The sequence below is a fragment of the Malus sylvestris genome, chromosome 1, assembly GCF_916048215.2.
Source record: "Malus sylvestris chromosome 1, drMalSylv7.2, whole genome shotgun sequence".
NCBI classification, from domain to species: Eukaryota; Viridiplantae; Streptophyta; class Magnoliopsida; order Rosales; family Rosaceae; genus Malus; species Malus sylvestris.
Genome location: NC_062260.1, coordinates 21,982,213 through 21,990,121, shown reverse-complemented (window position 1 = coordinate 21,990,121; position 7,909 = coordinate 21,982,213).

Sequence of the window (7,909 nt, the reverse complement as noted above, 5' to 3'; positions counted from 1 at the left end):
AGTCTTTCTCTTTCATATGAAGAGAGTGTTTTTGGTTTATATAAATACTTTTTAGTGCTAAAAAAAAAAATACAATCAACTGCTTTTCCATAAATAACTTAAATTTATATAAATTATTTTTACTTTGTAGAAAAAACACTTTCAACAGAAATTACTTGTGAGCCTAAGTTTAAGATATGGGTATAAAGGATGACTTCCCTAAATATACAAATTCTACAGAAGGACCAAAATATAGCCCATTAAATTTCCTATCACCCAAAAGGTCTTTTGAGCTGTTTAGCCTAGCCCAACAAGACCACAACTTAAAACCCACCCTGTACAATTTGTGATCCTAAAGATTTAAGGCAAAAACAAATGCAGCAGAATTAGCGAAAGGGAAAGGCAATTAGCTCTTTTTCTACTCATCCACTCCTCTACTTGTTTCTGTACCTTAATTTACGGTTCGTAATTTAATCTTATGCCTAGAAATAAGACTCATGTACTCCTCTACTTGTTTTTTTACCTTAATTTACAATTCGTAATATAATCTTGTGCCTAAAGAGTGCATGAAGATAAAAAAGGAGCACAAAATCTTCCTCAGAAGAAAATTAGGAGGGAATTCTTGGAAGCTGCGTTCAGTACTGATTCAAGGCCAAACCCATATTAAATATTGTGAGTCACTTTTCACCAACTTATGGAAAATCATATCAAGTTTATTTTGACCAACTTATTGATTGCAGGGAATAAATCAGATTACAAGGTATGATTCAAAACGCATCATTAATTAGTTCATAGGAAGGGAGGTATATTATAGAAGAACCAAACATGATAACAGAAGGCGGATTTTCTCACGACTGTAAGTTGAACACAAATATATAACCCTAAAAATTCCCCCATAAGAACAACTGTAAGATCCGTTTAACCAACCAACACAGATGCAAGGTGTCATCAAACCATAGTAGTTTTGGTCTGTTGATACTTCTCTTCTCAACCATTGAAGAGATCCCAAGAGCGAATCACCATTCCACAATGATAAACAAAAGGTGTCATCTAGCTATCTAACTGATATACAAAGAAACAAAATGGACTCATGTTTATAAAACAATGTGAATTTACAAAAAGTTTGAAGCATATATGCACATCATCCCATAGAAAAGGTTCCATATATATACATATACATGATATCTCAAGGACAAAGGAAATTCACGCTTGAAGATAGGTGAGCCCTGTAATGTATTATTCGATACAAGTTTTCCCTTGTTTACATGTCCTACTGTTAAACAAATATTGCATCAAATTAACAATATATTCAGCACACTAAGTAGTATAGATGTAAAATAAAACCCAATTAATAAGGATCAACAAGACAAACAATTATATAAGCAATGTGAAGCATACATTTATGAAAGCAAAACAAGCCACATATATAGCAAAATATTTGGCTTCTCCAAACCCTAAAGTGCTATGAGATCAAACTATATCCATAAAGAAAACTTGAAGTCAAATATTTTCTTTTAATTAAAATCTCAGGATCCCAAAAGCATATCATATATACTCAAACAAAAAAACATCATGAGTACAAAAGATTGTAAAAAAGATTAGAAAATATATCCTGAAGCAGAGATATAAAACTCAACTATTTTCCGTACAGATGCAAAATCATGATTGTATGTGTATCTCTATTGTGTGCCAATTAATTCATGTTTAACTATGAGGAGAAAAGCTGGTCACAAATCTGAACGCCATAGTAGATGGTAAAAATCGATCTAGAGTAAGAAAAGCCAAAGCCGAAATAAAAGAGGATATCTAGAGAGCTCAGAAGTACCCAATAAACAAAAGGTGTCCATGACTTCTCGTACCATTTCGACCAAAGTAGACATTCCTGAGATCAGTACATGGTTTGCAGTTTCAGAAAATTTACCCCCATCTGAAACTCTGATCAATGAACTCAAAAACTCTCCCTCATCTTTCTTTTTATCGATAACGACAAAATCGCAGAACTCGAAATGGTGCAGGTGGAAGCCAAGCAAACGGACACAGAACCCAAACCATAAACATGTGTGGTTTGCTGGTTAGCCTGGTTAAACAAATTAACAGGCCAATAGGAATACAAAACAAAGCAGCAATGTCAAGATCAAAGAGCTTAAACGTAGATTAGAGTATTATTTAAAACCAAATTAAAACAATAGTAATGCCAGTATCTCATATAATAAATTCACCAGAACCCTAAAAATTGTAAAAGTAAATGAATATACTCGGCAGTATTTGTTGGAGTGCCGTCTAATAGTAATTATCCAGTCTCCACCCCATGATGCTGATGATCCGCCAGAACCCTAAAAGCATATGATGATATTAGTCATTTATTGCCGCTGCAGCATCATCAAGATTCTCATATCATCAAATGGGGCTAAAATTGGAGCCCAAATAAGATTGTGAATCTTGAAGATGCTCCACCCGCAAAAAGTGACTGGTTTTTCTTTCTTGTATTAAGATGCTATTTTTCCATCCGCATCCATCATCACACCCATCTTCACAGGAGGTAAAGGAAACCCTAGATATCGATCTAACCCTAAATCCATGGAGAGAGAAAAGTTAGGAGAGGCAGAGGAGGCATGACCGAGAAGGACTTTAAATACAAAAAGTAAAGGTAGCAATGTGAATAGTTATACATGGACCCAGGGACCACAGGGTGAAAAGGGCAAAAAAAAGAAAGGGCAAAGCCTTATATAGTTCTTCTCTGTGCTTGAACCGGCTATGGAAAAGTGAAAATATAAAAGGAATTATTTGAAGGCTCAACGGGAAGTAGATGAAGAAAACTGAGGGAGTGGTAAGAGGCGGAGGGCATGAATATATAGAGATTCACCACAGGAGTATGGTGGTAATTTAATGAGAGAGACAGAGAGGGGTTGGTGACGAGAGATATGAGGAGGAGTAACAGTTATCAATCGTAATATTCGGTACCAAATTGACCAAAATTTTAATCCCCTCTGACCCAGTCTGTGCTCCACGGATATAAAAAATCAATCAGAATAAAAATTAAAAATGAATTTTTGCATATACCCTCATCATCACTCTATTTATCCCTCTTAAATGAATTTATATTTCAAGATCTGTCTAATGAATAGACATAATTATTAAAATTTAAACTCATCCCACAATGATAAATAAAATGGTGAGTGTTTATATTTCGAGATATGTGTATTGAATAGACCTAATTATTAAAATTTAAACTCATCCACTTGAGGGTGGTGAGAAAAAATGATTAAGTTTGACATTAGAACACTAGGTCTCGTGGTCTGAGGAACCTCCCAATGTACTTTTTTGGATATTCTGTTTGAGGATAGTATTACTGGTTAAGTTTTTAGTGTGAGACACTTTTTTTCTCGTCGATTGGGTTGAAATCTCAGTAAGATTTTTATGGAGGCACATTGTTAGCACCTAATCCTCCGGTTGTACATATTCCTCTTATTCAATAAATATCGTACTTGAACTAACAAAAAGCCACCTCTCTCTCTCTACAATCAATTAATTAATTAAACTAGCAATTGTACCCATGATATGCATGTGCTTAATTATTAAAATTTTGAAACTATAATTTACATAGAGATAAAACATAAAATGGTCGGGTAAATCTTTTTGGTGACAACCTTCAAATGATTTTTCGTCGTTGAAGAGGTTGTTCATATTTTCAGCGACTAGTTTGTAATAACTATTACATCACTAGAAGTTTATTTTATTTGGGGAAAAAAAGGTGAAAGAGAAAATGAGGTAATTGATACGGTTAGCTAGCTGTGAGGCTTTTAAAAAATTATTTTGTTTTTAATTTACTATACTACTCATAGCTTTCATTTTAGTTATATTTTTTTTTATTTTGGTCTTCATCGCCACATCACCTACTAAATTAATGACAATCATCTTAAATTTTAATTATGACCATTAGATGAAAAAATATTCAAGAGCTAATGAGGAGTGTAAAGATATTTGTAAAAATATTTGTTTCTTGATTCTATCTTTTTGTTAATAGCTAGGTAGTTTAGAAGTTTAGATTAAGATGGTATTGGAAAATGAAAACTTAACCAGTAATAGTACACTTTAACCAGTAATAGTACACTTGGTGATGGTGATCTTGTTCAAATATTATTGTTGTTGATGTTTTGGGGAAGTGTGAGGATGGCGTTTAGGTTTGGAGGTTAAATATGTTGCGTCCTCCACAAGCATATTTCTTGTTCTTGAGGGTAGGGATCAATTGACAGGCCCCTTCACCCATATCTCTGACCTTCATGAATGAATTGAGACCCTATACATCTAATTCTAGCTAGGGTTTAAGGTTCCTTGTGTTGATCCTTCATTTCCCACTTTTGGTTTCTTTTGAGGGAATAAGTTTTACAATTTTATGCCCTTTAATGTCCTGTAATCTACATGTCTAGTTTTCCTAAGCGCCTACACCCTCTTCTCTAGCTCTTATGTTTGCATTGGCTTAAGTCACCCCCAATTCTACATGGCTAATTACTTTCCCATCAATCACTGCCTTTATATAAATTTATAATAAACAATCCCATTCTTTCCTTTTTATGTTTCTATTTGAGCTTAGTTAGCTGTTTATTGGGAAATCTAGTTTTATTATCGTGACAAGTAGTATTGCTAGAGACACTAATTACGTGACAAAGCAATAGTTACACCGAAAAGCTTGTCACATAATCTTTCACAAGTAGATGGAACTTATCACATAATCTTTCACTAGTATATGGAGCTTATCATATAATATTTCACTACTAAACGAGTTTTATTGTTTGGTTTTGCTTTCCAAACCCCATTTGAATTATTATTGTGACCAGTAAGTATACTTGTATCGGCCATCTTGCACAACTCAAAAGTCCTTTGAATACACATTTCTCGTTTTCAGTGGACAGCTGCAGTGGTCCAAAATTAAAATAAATGGAAATCTGCAGTGCATCTTAATTAATTAGCATGGGGTGGTCATTTTCTATTTTCTTAAAGATCCATCTCCCACTCATCTAAATTTATGCCCTTCATTATTTTTATACGCATTTACAACCAAGTTTATTTTACTTTGTTAACTTTACCACTGGTTTTGCCCACACTGATGAATTTCACCAGTCCATCTTTTTTGTTTTTTTTTGGAAATAGCCTAATGTTTAATTAGAGTTTTTGTACCATCATAGTATTAGCAAACTGAAAAAAATAATATGTATATCCTCCAGAGCCCCACCCCATTATCCGTTGCAATGCTAGAGATCCAGTATATGCTCATAATCATGTTCCCATTCATCAAACTTTAAGAAAGGTGTGATGAATCATGATACTTCTAAGTGGATTAATTAAGATAAGATTACAAGAATCTTGTTACATTAGAACTTTTGGATCTATCCTACTACTCATACGCAGGACATGCGCAATACAAGTGGAAGGTACGATTCCCTGAGTGTAAGATATCATTTTCAACCAAGATAAAGGATTTAGAAGATAATCATAATTTTATGGGGTCTAAGATAAGCTTTATTGAAGGAACAAATTGAGCTTCACTAGCTTTAAGAACCTTTTCTTGAGTAGATGGTCTCTTAGTTTTTAATTAAATTTCGTAGTGTTTCTCAATCCAGAATATTGTCCAGCTAGGGTGAAGTAAAGAAACTTCAAGTTTTACCACCAAATCAATTGAAAATACCTAGGGCAAGGTTCTAAAAGATACTAGAAGCTAGTCGAGTGGCGAGCTGGGGCCTAGTGCCTAGGCGGACTAGACGGATTTAAGTAAATCTATTATATTTCGTGTAAATAAGTGTTTGTTTATACTTAAAATATATAAATTAATTTCATCATAAATTAGAAAATATAATGACATATGTATTATGAAGTATTAGAACATAATGAAAACATGGGGAGTAAACATATAATCTTTGTTTATTTAAGTGCTCAATAAGCCTCTTACAATTTATTGGAAACAATAAAATGCAAAAGGAAAGTTATCGATTTTCTATCTAAGTGAGTTGCAACCTAGGTAGGTGTTTAGGCGGGTGCCTTGGCAGTCTAGATGGACGCCTCAATAGGTCTAGGCGTCATTTCTTAATTTTCAAACGTCTAGGCATTAATTGCCTAACGCCTATGCGGGGCCTAGGCGGCGCTATGCGGGGATTTTTAGAATAGTGACCTAGGGAGAGTGGCTTAATTCCTTATTAACCTTTGTATGGTTTGGCAATTCTCAAATGTAGGACAATTCCTCAAATTCTCATACGAAGGCAAGCATGCCAAATTTTGCAGGGCTACTTTAACGTTGTTTTGTGTAGTTTTCTTGTTCGGGTAAAATATTTATACAAAACCAATTAATTTTATGGTTTTTCACGTTCAAGTCATCGATAACACTTAAAGAAAAACACTTCAAAAAATTCACTGACTTTTCATTGAGAGGAGCACTAATAGAATCATGTAATTAATAATCAATTAAAACATAATAAGTGGTTAGCAGTGGCTTAAAGCGTCTCCAAGAAAATCTACAGAACTAAATTTGGAGTGTCATGCATAATTTTCTGTGCTCCAGCAGAGTTGTTAAAACTTTAAATTTAGAAAATGTCCTATATTCTCTAGATTTAGATAGTTTCAATCCCACTCTTCAAACATTTTTTATGATTATTAAAAGTTCTCTTTGTCAACGTTTATTAAAATTAAATACTAAAAAAAAGGTCACATGATGAAGGTAATAAAAAATAAGAAGATTCGTGGAGTATGTAGGAGCAAATTAAATTGTGGATCAACAAATTTTAGTGAAGCCCAATGGCCATACATGCTCTAAATCACCCAATTTTTGTTGTCTACGTCCTAGGCTTGAAAAATCACCACGGATCATGAATCTTACATCGGTGAAAGAAGCAACTTTACAAGTGCATAAGTAATTGGCTAATTTTCATATTCCCAATTAGTTTTATGGTAGTTACTCAACTTTCTTCAATACATAGTTGTCATCGTGTTTTTTTTTCTTTATCTAAATTAGAATAATTGTAATATTTAGTATTCACATCCACACGCTCTTGTGTGTGGCAATTTACTCTTTTACATCTTATTCTTTGTTATTTATTTGTGTTTAATTTGGATTTTTTAAAGTTAAATTATTTTGTTTTAAGATCCTAATTAGAGAGGGGTATTTTGGAGATATTGAAAGTTTCATCATTTTGGTGTGTGCTTCATATATACTAGCCTCTTGCCACATGCATACGTGTGTGGCAATTGGCCTTTTTATTTATTTATTAATTAAATAATTAATTTACATATTAAAAAAAAATTTATTTAAAAAATAAATAAATTAATGAAGTGAAACCACCCACTAACGTGGGAGGTTTTGCTTTGTTTTTTTTTTCTATAATTTTAAATATTAAATTCATTCAAAATAAAAATATGGTTAAATACTTGAGCTTCTTTTGGTTCAATTGTAATTTATGAAATTCTTAAGGGGCAATTTATGGTATTTTGAATGTTTCACCATTTTAGGGTGCTCACTTTATATATATGTGCTTCATATATATAGACTAATTAATAGTTACAAATAAAAAAATAGCATGCAAATACAAACGCAACTAGCTAGCCACTTAATTAATACCTATGATTTAGTGGTATTTTTGTCCATTTTTAATGATAGGTTTAGGTTCATCTCAATTTTTTTAGATGGTGAGTTCGATACCAACTTATTATGGTTGATTTATTGTATAAATTAACTCAAATTTCTCAACCCTTAATATAAATGCATCCATGCATTAGAAAGAAAATAGGATTTGATATTGAATTTGCATTATGGTTGCAATTCTGTATCTAAACTACCTATTAACAAAACTCTTTTTATCAAACAAAATAGAATGAAAAGATCAAATTAACCCTGTCAACAAAACTAAAGAAAAATAACCAAAATAAAATTATGGAAAATATAGTA